Source organism: Panthera onca, chromosome A2 (assembly GCF_046562875.1).
Source record: "Panthera onca isolate mPanOnc1 chromosome A2, mPanOnc1 haplotype 2, whole genome shotgun sequence".
Classification (NCBI taxonomy): Eukaryota; Metazoa; Chordata; class Mammalia; order Carnivora; family Felidae; genus Panthera; species Panthera onca.
Window position 1 is genome coordinate 43,443,025 of NC_138340.1, and position 17,778 is coordinate 43,460,802.

The window sequence follows — 17,778 nt, forward strand, 5'->3', positions numbered from 1 at the left end:
AGCACCAGTAATAGGAAATTCTGTATCCACTGCTACTTAACTTTGTGCTTATTCAAATATCTCCATAGTGTTTCTCTCCAGAGATTCCAAGCACTTACTTAATTTAATATAGCCCTTTATAAAATGGGTCTTCTCTGCAAATCTCCACTTGAGGCATTTTTCTGGTACCCACACAATACATTCACTTTCACAAAGGCTTTATTTTTTCCCCTACGATTTTCCTGTTCATTTAGCTACAGCCAGAGGTAAAGCTAACAAATGTGTACATCTCTTCAGAGGAACCCAATTTACTAAATGTATTTTAATGGGTATGGGAGCCTGTAGAATACCCTCTGAGAAACAATGAGAAGAATTACTTCTTTAAATACAAAACAATGTAGTATATGTTTTCAGGTTGAATCTTTATATATATATATATATATATATATATACACACATATAATATACATATATACATATAATATACATATATATAATATATACATATACATATATAATGTATGTATATATAATCTTTATATATATTTATATTATATATTTTATGTATATAAACATACACACCCACATGCACAGTAGAGTGGACTCTGCTCCAGTTTGAAATTATTTAGCTGCCTCTCATGGACTTTCCAGGTTTCTCATCATAAATGTAACCCTATATATTGAATGATGGTAATGACAACCACTGAATCCTTTTCCCATTTTTCCTTTTCTTTTTAAATTCCAGATTACAATTATGGAAGGAAGTATAATTAGTAACTATCTGTATGGATTTGGGGTCCACAGTAATCTTATACAACCTCAGTCATCCATTCAACAACTGTTACATGTCTCCTACTGCTCACTTCTAAATCCCTGTGCCTAAATCAGCAAGGACACATAGGAGAAACTCAAACAAAATTAAATTAAGATACCAAGCACTGTGCTATAGGTAAGCAAAGTACTGAGCAAAACTAACAAGGGCCCAATCTTTACAGAGCTTACAGACCAGTAATTTTACCCTTAGGCATGTGCATGCATGTGTGCGCGCGCGCGCACACACACACACACACACACACACCTGTGATTGGAGCACTAAAATATACCCATCTTTAAAAGCTTATAATATGGAAAGCTCACTTCATTTAGCGAATACAATGAGACTACTTTGATGAATTGACCTTCTAAAATCTGAATAATTGACCATTAATTAAATGCAGTGGAGAAAAGGCATTTGTAACACAGGCAAAAATAAACAACAAAGAAACTAGGTGGGGGGAAACACAGGTAGTTCAAGGCCAAAAGAAAGGCAGTAGAAGGTAGTAATGGGAAGAACAGCAGATGAAGCAATAGGGAGAGGCAGGGATCAAGTCATATAGGACTTTGTAGTCCTTGTGCAAATTATTAAGCATTTCTCCTTTGGTCCAAAAATAATCTAGTCACTGAGTGGTATCTAGCTGGATGAGGGAGGTAGGATAGGGGAGAGAAACAACAAAAATGTGATCAAATTTCTATATTGAAAATACTACGTTGGCTGCTCAATGGTGACTGTATGGAAAGAATGAAAGTTAAAAAGGCAATCATTGTAATCAAGGCAAAAGAAAAAAGTCAGTGATTTGATGTAGGGATCTGGCTATAGCAATAGAATCATTTGAAAAGATTGGGGGCTCAATCTAAGGGCTAAAAATTGGACTTTGCATTGTATTATACAGAGAGGTGAGAGGAAGATGTTAAGGAAGACTCCCAGGTGTCTGGTGGAGCAATCGGTTCAATGGTGGTGCCATTTTCTGCAGAAGGAAGATAACCAGATGTTGAGTTTGAACATGAGTTCCTTATTCCATATAAGTTTATTATTCTATAGAAGTGTGGACTATAAAAATGAATACCCATGGAGCCAAAAATATAAGGCTGAGTTGGAGCCTTGGTGAACTTGGAAATCATCATGTCATGGGTATGAATAAAATATAATAGGCATAGAGGAACAAAGAGGTACCATGACCAAACATGACCCACCTGGATTCAATCTGGTTAGTTGAAGAGAGTGGCTAATAGAGAATATTTAGCAGGCAAAAGTGATGAAGAAATAGCCACCACAAAGATCTGAAGCAAGCTAGAGGGTGTTGTATCACAAAAGGCGAGGAGAACAGTCTAAGACCATTATTGGTCAAGTAAATGAAGAGTTAAAGGAAATTGTAACCTTAATTGAACTATATCTGTTTATTTAACAAACAAGGAATAAAGTTGTATTTTGCAAATGGCATTTATGAAAATAGAAACAATGTGTATAGAAATCAATTTATATAGATGTTTAGCTTGGATGAAAGTTAAAATGTTTATAATTTATTGGGGAATAAAATATACTACACATAGTCTCAAATTATCATCACACAGATTATTTCTGCATTACAAAGAAAGAGACTTCCCTACTGGCAAGATATTCACATTCCATTCTAACCACGTGATCAAAATTAGTATCACTCTTCAAGGGGCCAAATGAAATAGTATGCTTCCTCATACAGTAAGATATATAGAACATCCTCTATGTCATATTCTTGCTCAGAATGTTTAACCTGAATCTAATCTTGTGGAAACCGCCATAGAATTCAGGTTGAGAAACTTCCGTCATGGCACACACCTTTCAAAACTCTTGATGTGATAAAAGTAGAAAACATAGAAGAACTGTTCCAAATTAATAGAAACTAAAGAAATTGTATCAAAAATTCAATTTTGATATGATCCTGAAAAACATGATCAGGTATAAAAAAATACATATTTTTGGCCAGTTGGGTATAGTTAATATAGACTAAAATGAAATGCTGTATATGTGTCAGTTTTCTCAATTGTGATAATGCTCTTATGATTATTGCAGGATAATAGTCCTTTATTAAAAAATAAATGCTGAGGTATTTAGAGATGAAAGGTGATATTCTGCAACTTACTGTTACAGCGGTAAATTGTATTTTTACCATCTTCCTGCACACTTAATCTCCCTATTTCAAAGATTTTGTCTAGCATCCACCATCTGAAGAACTTTCGTTAATAGTTCTTTTAGTGCAAATCTGCTGACAATATACTCTGAATTTTTGTTTGTCTAAGGATAATTTGTATTTATTCTTCATTTATGAAAGATATTTTCACTGAGTATAGAATTGTGGGTAAACACATTTTTCTTACAGCCCTTTGTTTGTTTGTTGTTATTTGAGAGAGAGAGAGCATGAGTAGGGGAAAAGGGCAGAGGGAGAGAGAGAGAGAATCTTAAACAGTCTTTACACGCAGCCCAGAGCCCAGCTCAATCCCACAACTCTGGGATCATGACCTGAACAGAAATCAAGAGTGGGATGGACACTCAATCAACTGAGCCACCCAGACACCCCTCTTTCAGCCTTTTGAAGATATCCTTCATTTTCCTCTAATCTACATGATTTCTGAGGGAAAGTCTGCAATTTTTGTACTTGTTTTTCTGTGTATATGTGTCATTTCTATGTTTGTTTTTAAGATTTTCTGTTTGTCTTGATATTTTCTGTTTGAATATGACTCACTTAAATATTTTTAATCCTGATCATTATTCTTATTTCCCTGGTCTCACTTTCTTCTTGTGAAATTCTAATTACATACGAGTTAGACAGTTTGATACTGTCTAACAGCTCTTGGAGGCTCTTGTGCTTTCTTCACACATATTCTTTATGATTTAGGTTAGGGGTTGCTATTAACTTACCTTCAGTTTCACCTATTCTTTCCTTGAATGTGTCAAGTCTGCTGATGAGACTGTTGAAGGCTTTCTTTATCACTGTTTTTCATTTCTTACATATCCAGTTAATTTTTTCCATGTCTATATAAGTTATCCTGCTGATGTTGCATATGATCTGTGTTTTCCATTAGAGCCTTAATGTATTAATCATAGTTATTTTAAATTGTCCATTTGGTCACTCCAGTACCTGTGTCATATCCAATTCCGGTTCTGTTGATGGTTTTATTCCTTGGTAGTGTTATTTTTATCTTGTCTTCCCATATGCTTTAAAACTTTTTGCTGAAAGCTGAACATCTTAGACTAAATAGTTTCTGTCCCTGGGACTGGGGGTGCTTTTACCTCTGGTAAGCCTCCAGTGTAGGAGTTTGAGTCTGTCTGGCCAAGAGAGGTACTGGGTTTAGATTTGCTTTAATTATCCTCAGTTGACCACTGGTTTTGACTTCTTTGGGGATAACTGTGTTTCGGATGAGGATTGATTTGCCAGAGGTTTTTTTTCGGTGTCTATTCCACTCTCCTCTTTGGGGTTCTCCTCTTTGAACTGCACCTCAGACAGAGTCTTTACACATGTTTTTGAAAGTCCCCAAGTTGTATCCCACTATTAGATGTCACTTGCCTCTCTTCCGCCTCAAGGTAAGTGGGAGGGACATTCTTGTTCTGACTAAGCTTCAGTTTTAGGCAAACACTATGTTCCTGGGTTTCAGGATATGGCTGTGTCAGTCTTCTTGCCCTCTTCCCAGCTATAACTCTGGGAAAGATGTATTTGATTTGTTATGTTTACATTTCCGGTCTCCAGCTATAATGTGTTTTCACCACTTCCCTTCCAGAAGGCACTTCTCCCTGCAGTTTGAAGCTTTCCTTCCATAGATGGGGGCAAAGGATATGAATGGGGTTTTGGGCCTTTTTGCAGTGGCTGCTCTTCCCTCCCCTTGTCTTTACAATAAGGATTATACTACAACAATTTTTTGTGAGCTTCTGCTAAGGTCCAATGAAGGAGCCCGCGACTGAGTGCAAAGTTCCCTTTTATCTCTGGCACCAAGAGTTTCTGTGGCGAGTGCTTGAAAGTGAGGGTGAATTTTTATTTTATCTGCAGCCACCAGGCCCATGCTCATACTTACCAATTTGTTACGAAGGAAGGAAAAATGCTAGCTTACCATCACTCCTTTAGGCATGGTGTTCTTCATATCTGGAGCTAGTTTGTATTCTTGTGATCTCAGCTCTTATTGGTTCAAGCAAAGTTGGTTCAAAAAAGTGTTGGCATATTATTTTCAGCTTTGTGCATCCTTGGCAAAAATTGTTGGTTCCCTGCAACTGCCTTTCAAATGATTTAGGGAAAAAAAAGTAGGACACAGCATGCAAAGAAAAGAAAGGGGGAGTAAGAGACAATAACTAGTGAATCTAGGAGAAGTAAATATGGATATTCATAATACTTATCTTCCCATTTCTCTGTGTTGACACATAGATAGTGGTTAGTTACCTTACCTGTAATTAAGACATAATCTGTTGACTGATAGGATCATGGTATTTTTATTAGTCTCAACCAAAATGGGTGAGTCATTTTCTGTCATCCTAGTTGGATATTGTCACCTAAGGTACTCCTGCAGCTAATTCTAGTTTAAAAATAGACATTTACTAAGTATTTTACTTACTTCTGTCTCAGCATAGGTTTTTAATAGAGTTGAAATGGTTTTGCATAGATTTATCACTTACTGAGGGAGTCAGGTAACTGGAAAGAACATTAGATTTGGAATTAGAAAAGTAGGCTTAAGTACAAGCTTATTCATTTAATAAATATTTGTGGATATCTAACAATGTTCTGTTGAGTGTTTTGAAGGCTTGGAAGAGAACAGTCGCTCTGCTGCCAATAGTTGTTTGAACTTGCAAAAGTTACATCTTAACCTTGGTCTCCATCTCTATGAAGTATGGATGACAATACTTACCTCTCTTGTGAGGGTTAGATTCCCCAGTATATGCTAAAGCATTTTGAGAATCATAAACAAATTACCCCAAAGCATGTTATTATAATTCTGTTCTAGTTGCTTATTTTTCTCCACTTGTTAGCATTATTCTTTTGACTCTTTCCTCTACATTTCTATAATGTCCTTGGCCTTTCTTTCTTACTTTATTTTATTATGACTGCTTACAATGTTATAGCCATTTACAACTTCATGTTAATCAAAACCATGAATTTCAGCCAAGGCAACAATCCCTGCCTAGTCTGTGACCTTTTTCCCTTTGATCCCAGCATCTGAAAGCTTTTTATACATTCTAATTCTCTTCCATTTTAATAGCTTTGTGAAGCAGTCCTATTTTCTTTGACTGATAAGATCATTGAAGGTGACCTGATTTTCTCCAGAGATGCACAATGAATAAAACACATTGCTGCACATAGTTGCTTACCCATACCCCCACAAAGCGGAGGAAAACTTGGGAGTTGCTATCTCTATATGGAGGTCATATTAGGAGGAACTTACTTCTCACATTGTTAATGAAATGTGCATCATCAAATCATGAGAGCTACTTTAGTTATTAGTCCAAATCTTTCTGGTTTTTTTTTTTTTAGATTTTTATCTTGTTTTCCATGAAAGAAATTGAATAACAACAGTTTTTAGAGCAAGAAATATAGAATTTATTTTTGTTTATTTTTTTAGGTGCTCTGACAATACAAACATCTAAACTTCTGGGCAATATCTTGTGGAGACACAAAGTTATATATACTTCTCAGCATTATGTGTATAGGTGTGTCTGTAAGTACTATGTTTATGTAGTTTTGAGTTTTCAAGGTGACTTATTTCCAGCTAAGTGTGTGTCTTGCACACAAGGTACTTACCCTTGTGATTTGTTTTTGCCATGTTAATGATTCATGGCTTAAACAGCCAGGTTATTCATGAGTGTGGAAAATTGATATTTGAGAGCATTTTATTCTGCTCAGTTGGACTTATTCTTTATAAAGAATCCAAATAGTAATAACATTTACAAAAGACTACTGAATATTCAGCATGTACCTATTGCACACCCCGTAGCAAAACACTTTTTCTGTCCACTATCAGCCTTTGCCTCTGTCAACCCCACTGACATCACACCTGTCACCACAGCAGTCACCCAAGCACATCTTTTCCTTCTGTTTCTCAAAGATTTATATTTCCAAAGCATTGTATATTTAATGATTTCAAGACCTTTTGATATTCATTGATTAATATCACTTTAATTATTTCCAGCCACTCTTCTAAGCCTTTTGTTTAGGAATGGTAGACAAAACTACTCAATGTTTTATCCAAGTATCCCAGAGAGACAAATAACACTGGTTTAGCATTCCTATGCATCAACTTATAATGATTATATTTTCCTTATCAGCGTTGGAGTGTGAAGATAAGCATCTTCCTTCTCCAGTTTTCAGGCAGGTACTCCAGTTAACAGACCTTCCATATAGTTTGTTTTCTCAGTCCTAGAAACATGTGCTTCAGGGCACACTGCTCTCTGAAGTCATTGTAGAACTATAGTTACTCAGTAGTTCATTTCCAGCAAGTCCTGTTGATGCTTTTTTTTTTTTTAATTCAAAATTGTGTCATCGTCCTGAGCAAGGATCAAATATGTAATTACAAAAAGTATTCTCTTAGTTTAAAGCATATAATTAATTTGTATTCTGTGTTAAAATGAAGATAAGTACTCACCCATCTCTTTTTGCCATTTTCTCTACCTTTTTTTGTTTTGTTTTTGTTTTTAACCTCAAAAGTGTAACTCTTATACAAAGTATGCATATATTTATATCATTTATCACACATTTCATATGGGCAAAGGAACAGAAAATTGATGAAACATGCCTGAATGCTTGTGGCTTAAAATTATATTTCAGTTCCAGCTATAAAAGTGTAATCCAATTGAAATGTTTATCATGCATCTGTGAATATTTTTTCTTGCATATGTAATGGTGTTGCATGGACAATTTAATTTCTTTCTTTAAAAGTAATCCTGGAAAAATTCACTCTATAGCTTTTGCAAAAGATACAACTAAAGATCAGCTCTATAGGAGTCCAAGTTAAACACATACAATGTATTATCTCAAATAATTATTTCATTTTTATTTTATCATTCACTTAACTTACTGAAAAACACTGGTGCAATTTTCACAGGCATGGTCTTTTTTTGCTCCTTCTTGTGTGGGTTAGAGTTGTGAATTTTAAAAAGGACAAGATGAAATATTCTATATACATAGGCACGGAATTTAAAAGGCAACATACAATGTTTCTAAATTAATATTGAAATTTACAGTTCTCAGAGAAATAGAATCATTCTAATACTGAGATGATCATTGAAAACAGTTAATGTAGTGAAGAAAAATCAAACTAGAGAAGGTAAAGAAAGTGAGTCTAAAGATACAAGGTGGCAAATTCTATTAAAAGACAGTTCCATTTATTCAAAGAGAAACCATGGCTTAATACCTATTATTAGTCAATTAGTAATTTTAAGTGCATTTAAAATATTAATGAAAATACATTTAAAAAGAAGTAGGTTGATCAAATGGTGGCATAAGCAGGTTCTTGACCAAGGCCATATCTTTTCCTTCAACATTAGTTAAGTACCAAAATGTCTCACTAAGGCCAGTATTCTACTGATCACATAGTATACAACTGGATTTCATATATTTATAATCCTCAGTGTCCCTTATTTTCTAGGCATTGTAGACACATTTTCATATAAATTTTCCTTTTCTAATAAGTAAGAGTACCTCTTGGAATCAAAACCCCAATTCTGTTTTGGCAACCTATAAATAGAGCTGATATCTTGGGGTATCTGAGTGGCTCAGTCGGTGAGTGTTGGGACTCTTGATTTCAGTTCAGATCATGATTCCGGGGACTAGGATTCAAGTCTCGTGTCAGGCTTCCCACTGATCATGGGGCCTGCTTGAGATTCCCTCTTTCTCTCTGTCTCTGTCTCTGTCTCTGTCTCTGTCTCTCTCTCTCTCTCTCTCTCCTGCTCACTTGCTCTCTCCCTAAAATAAAATTTAAAAAACATGTTTTAAATGAATCTATAAAAAAAAAGAAAACTGGTATCTGAATCACTATATTGATTTTTCTGTTGCTACAGGATAATAGTACCGTGAATTTGGTGGCTTAAAACAACATGCACTTATTATGTCACAGTTTTTGTGGGTCACTATTCTGGGCACTGCTCATCTGGGTTCTGTGCTTCAAGATCTCATATGAAAGTGGTACTCAAGGTACCAACCATGACTGGGCTTTTATCTGCAGACTCAACTGGGAAAGGATCTGCTTTCGAACCATTAAGGTTGTTGGCAGACTCAGTCCCTTGAGTTTTGCTGGATTGAGGACCTCATCTCTTAATAGGTTGTGGCCCAGAGGCTGCCCTCAGTTAGTTCCCACACAGATGCTTACTTTGTTAAAGTATGCAAGTTAATTACCCAATAGGGACACTCTTCTAGCAAGATGGAAGTTATAGTCTTATGTAACTCATCATGGATAGGATACTCCATCCCCTCTGCTTTTTTCTCTTGATTAGAAGTAGGTCACTGGGCTCATACACACTGAATGGCAGGGAACTAGAAAGGGGTGTGAATATGGAGGAAAGGTCACTGGGGATCACACTGTACTTGTTCTATTCCACAATCGGCAGTTGGACAATTTTGCCAAGTGATTATTATAGAAGTACAATAGAAGAAATAGCATGTGTCACTGAAATCTAGGTGACCTGGAAATTTCAGAGAAGATAATGCTCTGACAGTAGGTGGGAAAGTTTCATAATTATTTACTGTGGCGGGTACCAAAAATTCTAATAATGTTTCATTGAGAAGAATGTGCTTTGAGTTTAGTAATATTACAAAGATACTTTCCTTTAATCTAATGGTGGATGTTTGTCCATGAAGCCGGGTGTTTATTTTTTTGTTAATGTCATATCTGAAGGACACAAACTCATGTAATAATAATAATAATAATAGTAACAACAATAATAATAATAAGCCCAAATTTGGAACTAGTTATACTACAGTACCATAATATACTGGTTTTACTGGAATATAAGGGTAACTTTCCTAATGAACATTTGAAAATAAGTAATAGTTATTTCAGTGGTCCTAAGATATGATTCAAACAGATAACTGCACACTACATGTGAGTTACATAGCCTAGGAATTAAGTATCTATGTGGACATCAAGTTTATGGAATGATGTAGAACATTTTCAATCTTGGTATTTTTCACTTGAAGTTCAAGTTAGGAAATAATATGAGACTGTCAAATTCATAGTATTATATAAGAATATGTTGTTTGTGTTTATAGAATTAGGAACAACTAGTGCTTTTTTAGCATTACATTAATATACTTATTATGTAAATTAGAGCAATTAAGTAGCTTTACTAGGAATGGTTAAAAGTTGTATGTACACTTGAAATTTCTTCATGGCGTTACAAGGAGTTAGACAGTAAAGAATCATTCCTAAAATCTGTGGAGTAATCATTGCTTGTTAAATCTTGATCTAATAAGGAACTTCACATGGTTCACTAGTTGATAGAACCAGTCCTGTGGGATACAGGGACCTCAAAATCCCTTCTGCTCAAAATTGTTGCGTTTAAGAAGCTTATCCATGATTTCTTGTTTAATTTTATATTTATTTGCTGTAGTTTTTACACTTAGAGACTCTTCTTTTCCACAATGAAAATCATTTGTTTAAAAAGAATGTTTTTTATAACATGTGAAGAGAAAAAGAACAAAAAAATACAAATCACTTACTTTGGTATCAAGAAGAGCTTTGATTGCATAAACAATCTGAAAGGAAGTCAGGAACCCCTAGGGGTTCTCAATGCATTTTGATAACCACTGCATTGGAATAAAACCACAAAAGTATAAAATTCTCAGCCTATGTTTTGTATTGTTAAAGGCCAGTTAAAATGCTAATATATCCAATCCTGGCTTATAGCCAGCTTCTGTAAACAGAGTTCATGATAGAAATGAGTTAGTGCATGTAAAGCACTTACAACAGACACAATAAATATAATCTGTTAGAAAAGCTATATATAGCATAGTAATTAAAAGCACAGACTGAAGACTGCATTGATTCAAATCCTTGCTCTGCTGCTCTATAAACTTGAATTACTTATCTCTGTATCTCACTGTTCTTATTTGAAACATTAAAATATTAATAATGACATCTCATGAAGTTTTATGAGGATTATATAAATTAAGAAAATAGTGACTTGCATAGATTAGGAGCTATGTCCTATTTTTTATCCTTACTGTTTTTTTTTTTAGTTCTTAGAGATGTAATATTATCAATAAATTTTAGGCCTTTGTCATTTTCATTCATTTAACAAATATTAATTGATTAATCTACCAGCTTCAAAGCACTGTCCCAAATAATATGAGGAATATAAAAGGGAGTAAGATGATTTTCGTGATGGAAGTGTTTATTGTTTAATATAGAAGATAGATACATATATATATGTTAGTATATTGTAGAAAATGAAAGAGATGACAAGATACCAAATTTGCCAAAATAAAAAGGAGTTTTTTCTGTGTATTTGTGGAAGAAATCATTTTGAGCCACATCCAGATGGGTGTCAGAATTGAGCCAGAAAGATGGTTGATATTACTGAAGGCTTACCTATAATTTCAAAAGAGATTTGCAAATCTATGTTTATATGTGAAAATGTTTCATACCTTCAGACCTTCTTGTGAATACAAACCCAGTTTTTACAGATGGTTTCACAAATTCCACCTACTCTACCAGAATTACTCAGGAAGGAAAATGACCTTCATTTTGATCATTTTGGGAAACTTTCACAAAGACATCTTTAACTTAGGATGACCAAAATATTGAGTCTTATGGCATGACCAGCAAAATAAAATCCAAATGCAAGTCATGTAGCCACTCTGCTTTACACTTAGGTGTTTTTCTTTTTTTAATATTTCCTGTGAGTTAGGGCTCTTTCATCTTTCATTTAGAGCATGAAATGCTAAATTGGTGCCTCTTAACTCCTAATTTAGCTTCCTGAGTGGAAAAGACAACCTGAACGTGGCTACAGCAAGCAGCACTGCGCAGTCTCGCTGGCCGTAGACCTTTTATAGCGTGGAGCTGCTTTAGCAATGGCTAAATGTCTGCCACACTCAGTAGCTTTTCTGAAGCCATTCAATCTAGTCTTCTTTTGTAAATAAAGGAGAGGGGAAAAGAGGTGTATGATAAACTGCCCCTTTCAGTATGATTTCTCCAGCCTACCCTGTTCAAATACACATATAAAAGAAATCTTGTCATATACAAAGGTCTGTTTCATGTTGCCTAAGAGAAAAAGAAGTTGAAGAGTGAAACCAATCAAGGGAGATGAAGAGGCAAGGCCAGTGTGTCCTCATAAATGCCCGAGTGGGAGGTTCACCTATTTTATACACATAGAATGACTTGCAAAAGGCTTTGTTGTTTTTACAATTCTTAGACTTCCCCATTGATCAATTTCCATGGTGGATTTCCCCCCTAAGTAAACACCTTCCATAGGGAGCTATGCAAGCTCCAAAAGCTGCCTGATGTCTAATCAAGTACTTTTTTTGGTAGCTGACATCAGTTCTTTCCATACATACAGTTTTTTTTTTCTTTTTCTTTCCTACCTTTTCAGACTTTGCTTTACATTTCTTTGAGTTGTGGAAGCCAATGGAGATGAAATAATTAAAGTTGGTGGTTGTTGTACAAAAATCCTTCATATAAACAATTTTCATTTGGATCTTTTATAGAAAATATAGTATGTTTATATACACAGTTATAGGCCATGGTGTCAGGCTACAATGGCTGCATTTCCCCATATTAAGTCCTCATGTTATTCCCCAAGTGTAGCTCAATACTTTCTCTCCTGTAGCCCAGCAGGTGCCTGGTTTTACCTTTGGTCCTGTAGTTTTCATGGAGACAGCAGTAGAGAAGGTGGAATGGTCTGGAGATTGACAGTAGGGATACAGTATTGCCCATACTCAGGATTGGTTGCATTATTTGTGAGGCCAAGGTAGAAATGAAAATGCAGGGTTCCTTGTTCATAAGTTATTATGTGGGATCCTTATAAGCATGGGGCCCTGTGCAGCTGTTATACCACTCCCTGACCACCTGGTTAACAAAGATCCCATGTATGGCTGTTCTTTGGAACACAAAGTCTTCACGGTTGGGGAAGGTAGCCTATCTCTGACTCCCTGAGCTCCCTATGGTGATTCTTACCTCAGTTCTCCCAGCAGTTTCCCAAATAAGAGCCCCGCACTGTATCACTCCCTTGAGTGGACAACTCTTACCTCTGTTGGATCCCACTCCCACCAACCTTGCTTCCTCTTCTTCTTCATCTTCCTCTACAAGAGCTCATTTATCCACCATCAGTCTATTCCCCACACCACACACACACACACACACACACACACACACATCCTAATAATGACCCAATAAGCCAAAGTGAATAATCAAAGAACCATCAATATCAACTGAAAAATAGTACCCCCCACCTCAAGGATAGAAAAGAGGCAGTCTTCATGAACTCAGTGGCTGGTACATACTCTCAGAACTGGAGGGCAATATTTGCATCTATTCATCTTTATCTTTTTCTTTTTCCCTAGAAGAGACTGAAAGAATTCTTATAAGATACCACTTTTTATAAACTACCTCCCCCAAAATGAGATTTTATGTAAAAAATATTGATGATCATTAAATTACTGCTTATGGGATTAGCAAGAATTTTATCCCTTTGGAATCTACAGGAAGTGATAATTTAATAACATTTTAAAAGTTTACATTTGCTAACATTCGAAAAAATTTAAGGTGCACCTGGGTGGCTCAGTCAGTTGAGCGTCTGACTTCAGCTCAGGTCATGATCTCATGGTCTGTGAATTCGAGACCCAGGTCGGGCTCTGTGCTGACAGCTCAGAGCCTGGACCTTGCTTTGGATTCTGTGTCTCCCTCTCTCTCTTCCCCTCCCCACTCATGCTCTGTCTCTCTCTCTCTGTCAAAAATAAATAAACATTAAAATTTAAAAAAATAAAATAGGGGCGCCTGGGTGGCGCAGTCGGTTAAGCGTCCGACTTCAGCCAGGTCACGATCTCACGGTCCGTGAGTTCGAGCCCCGCGTCAGGCTCTGGGCTGATGGCTCGGAGCCTGGAGCCTGTTTCCGATTCTGTGTCTCCCTCTCTCTCTGCCCCTCCCCCGTTCACGCTCTGTCTCTCTCTGTCCCAAAAATAAAATAAAAAACGTTGAAAAAAAAAATTAAAAAAAAAATAAAATAAAATAAAAAATAAATAAATAAATAAAAAATGTGAAAGATTACTAGATCTACAGAATTAGCCACCCAATGTACATTCAATTTTTTTTATGGTCTCTGAGGACTGGATTTTGGTTAAAAAACAAAAACAAATCAATTGCGGTTTTTTTTTAATTCTTTTTTTAACATTTATTTATTTTTGAGACAGAGTGAGACAGAGCATGAATGGGGGAGGGTCAGAGAGAGAGGGAGACACAGAATCCGAAACAGGCTCCAGGCTCTGAGCAGTCAGCACAGAGCCTGACGTGGGGCTTGAACTCACGGACCGCGAGATCACGACCTGAGCCGAAGTCGGACGCTTAACCGACTGAGCCACCCAGGCGCCCCTCAATTGCGGTTTTTAAAATGCTTTCTATTTCAATGAATCTAAAAATGAAAACTGAGAAATGACTATTCCTTGTAATACTGAAAATTAACTTTTCTTATAACCAAGATAAATAACAGTCACAAATACAGTTAAAATTCACAATTTTAATTTAGGAGAAAGGAATGTTTAGTTATCTCCTAGAGAACAATAGGCTTCTTCCTAAGCCTCTGTAGAAAATTATTATGTGAAATTATTACCAGTGCTTTTCTATTAGGAAGCTCAATTCAATTTTATCTTATGGGCTCAATTCCCTGGTGTTTAGGTATAAGGTAGTTTTTGTTTTTGTTTTTGTTTTCTGTGCACATGTGTGATTGCATATCTGTCTAAAATAGGCTTGAGTTACTTCACTCAACTGATACCACAAATCTGGCAGGACCTTCACCTTTAGCATGCAGATCTCCATCTTTAATGTGGGAAGAGGCTGAAAAAGGCATTCACTGAAAAAACCAAGACTCAGCATGGGTTGACTGTCATCTAGCTTGGTGTAGCTAGAATTTATTATGCTACCTTATGATTTCACAACAGCCTTGTGGCCCGAGTTTATGATTTTTCACATCATAAGAAACAAAATGTACCCGAATCGCTGTCTCCTATGAACACTTTCTCCACCTCCCCTAACACACACACTCACACAACCTCGTTTCTAAACACCCTTCACAGCTGCTATCACTGTCTACCTTATTTTGTATAACAAATGTAGAGGCATCATCACATTTGCTAACCTGTAAGTCCTTTGGTTTCATTCAGTTTATTTCTGTATCCCTGAAAGTACCTACCACACTGACTTGCACATTCTGGGCACACTTAGCAAGTATCTGTTTAATGAATAGACATATAAAATAATCTAATTAACAATTTTTGGCTGTTAGGGCCAGGAAATTCAGATTATCTACACCTGAACTGATGATACATTGTCTTCCCCATGTTAACTCCAATCATTTAGCTGTGAATTCCCACATTTAGTACTGACTACAATGAGAATTCCTTGATGGCTACATTTGAACTCAATGGGAAAGAATTCTGTGATCGAATACTAATATCTACCAAGCCAATAGAATAAAGAGAAGGCCACTACCTTTGTTGTAAATTAAAACCCAAGATGTGTTCTACCCCTCATTCTACTGATAAATTAGGCTTGAGTGTTAACATATTCTGTTATATGTCACACAGTCAGTGGCAAAATTATGATACAAACTCAGACCTTCAAACTCTTGACTATATTATGTCTCTTCTCACACTATGCTGACTCTATGTCTCTTCCATTGAGACTATCTTACTTTTTCCATCATAGGTACTTTTATCCTTGAAGGATTACAAACAGCCTCTAAGAACACACATAGATGAATTGTTTGTTAGGTTATGGATCATTAAATAAAAAGTTTAAAATGCTAATATAGTACTGAGAATATGGGGAAAAATCAATGCATATTTTTGAATATTATTTCTTTAATGTCACTCTTCTTCTGGTTGCTATATTTGTAAAGTCACCTTCCTCTTGGGGCCTCTAGTTTCTCATGATCTCTATGGTTTGCTTTACAAATATGTGATTTTCCAATGTAGTTTCATCTCTTACATAAAATACAACAAGCATATAGTTAGTGCTGTATTTGCTCAACTTTAGTTATATATGAAGGAATCAACCCTGCAAACCTCAGATTTAAATCATTATTCAGTCTTCCCACCACACTCGTTTTGAAAAGTCAAAGTATAATTAATATTCAATAAAATACAATGATCTTGAGTGTTCAGTTCATTGAGTTTTAATAATTGTACTCACCATCAAACCACTGCTTAAAACAAGACACAAAACATTTGTATTGGCCCAGGGAATTTCTCATGTCTTTTTTCAATTAAAAAAAAATGGAATGCCTCAAAAACCTGTGTCATCCTTATGTAAGCTCTATGATAATTTTGTCTGTGTCAGGCCAATTTTACTTCATTCTATCAAAGTGGGCACTACCCCCTGCATTTCTTATTACCTCCCCTATTCCCTCAGTTCCAGCAGAAACTATTAGAAAATTTCAAATTTTCTAATTTTCATTAGAAAATTAGAAAAGAAAATTTCATCAGAAATACTCTTAAGCCAGTTTAAGATGAACAAACTCTTGGTGATGATATGCCCCGATTCGAGAGACCCCCCGAAAACAAACCACCAGAGTCCAGAGTCAAAGCCAAGCGGCAAGGGTCGTTTATTGCAGGTTCGAACCCGGTCCTCCGCGCACTCGTTGCCGGTGATGCTAAGAGGCCCCAAGCAAGGATCTTACAGCTTCTTTTATAGACAGGCACAAACAAGTTAGGGATTTTTTTGAGGTTACAGAGCTGTTATTGGTTGACATTTAAATTTGAACGCTCAGCAGAACTTGATTGGTTCCCGCCTTTATTTCAAACCATTCAGCAGAACTTGATTGGTTCCTGCCTTTATGTCAGACTATGACCTGGCGCACCCTGGCTGGTTTCAGAAACGGTGGGGGGGAGGGGAAAGATCTTTTCTTTGCAGTTGTGAGTACACCTGGTAATTTTTCTCTTAGCCTCTCAGTGAATATAACCCCCCAGACTGTTTAAAGGTAGAAATCTCTGTTTTATAAGATGTCTTTATAACATTATTGATATTTTAGAAGGAGAAGACAGGAAATCTCTGGGAGGAATCGTCGTACCCAAACAGAGCATCATAGAGTTGTAGTTGTTACGTTTCTGTCTGATTCTCAGCTCTGTGGAGTTAGAAATTAGGTTTTCTTAGCACAGAGTTGATCAGGTATTTATGAATAAACACTTGCTGAGAAAATATATAAGATACTTATATGTAAATCATAAAATAATCATTTATATTAATATATCAATATATTAATAATAGATTATAATAGATTGTTCTAGTTTTTATTTTGTAGAATATTTACATCCATTATCCAAGGTACTCCATTCTAGTCTTTCTCCACTTGTATTTCATTAACACCTTCCTGATAACACAAAGGAGCCCTCTGAGTGTTCCACCCATAATGTTTTAATACCCTATATACTGTATACCTGTACCTACCCTCTGCACTCCCACATCCAATTTTTACTTCTTTGGAGTTGATATTGATACCGTTGAGAATGTATGCCCTATTCCTTTTTCTTTCTACCTGGGACTGTAAATTATTGTATTAATCATGGCTTCTTCTTTTCTGTATGTCTGATACTTTACCGTCTTGAGCGTTTCTGACCCTGGTGAGTCTGCCCCTCCCAAGGCTAACCAATTCCTACAGATATTAAAGGACTCACCTTTGAGTGGGCTTTCATGTGCAGACTAGCCAATCCAGTCCCCATAACTCCAACCACCTCCTTTACTGGGCTCTTAAACTTTGGTCATATTCTCCTGCCCTAATCACTCCAGGGCCAGGTCCCAAACAATTAGGGACAGTCCCTATACCCC

At 36.1% G+C, this 17,778-nt stretch overlaps 1 protein-coding gene and 1 long non-coding RNA gene across 3 annotated transcripts in view; one reads left to right on the forward strand and one right to left on the reverse strand.

The window, feature by feature from the left end:
• The window catches only part of CNTN6 (contactin 6), a 283,185-nt gene that overhangs the window by 73,494 nt on the left and 191,913 nt on the right, over window positions 1-17,778 (forward strand). The gene's annotated exons all lie outside the window — the stretch shown is intronic.
• LOC132678769 (uncharacterized) lies at window positions 13,145-15,257 on the reverse strand. The gene is made up of 2 exons (XR_009609806.1): window positions 15,092-15,257; window positions 13,145-13,310 (listed from the first exon to the last, which is right to left on the reverse strand). It is a non-coding gene; the product is annotated as an uncharacterized LOC132678769 (long non-coding RNA).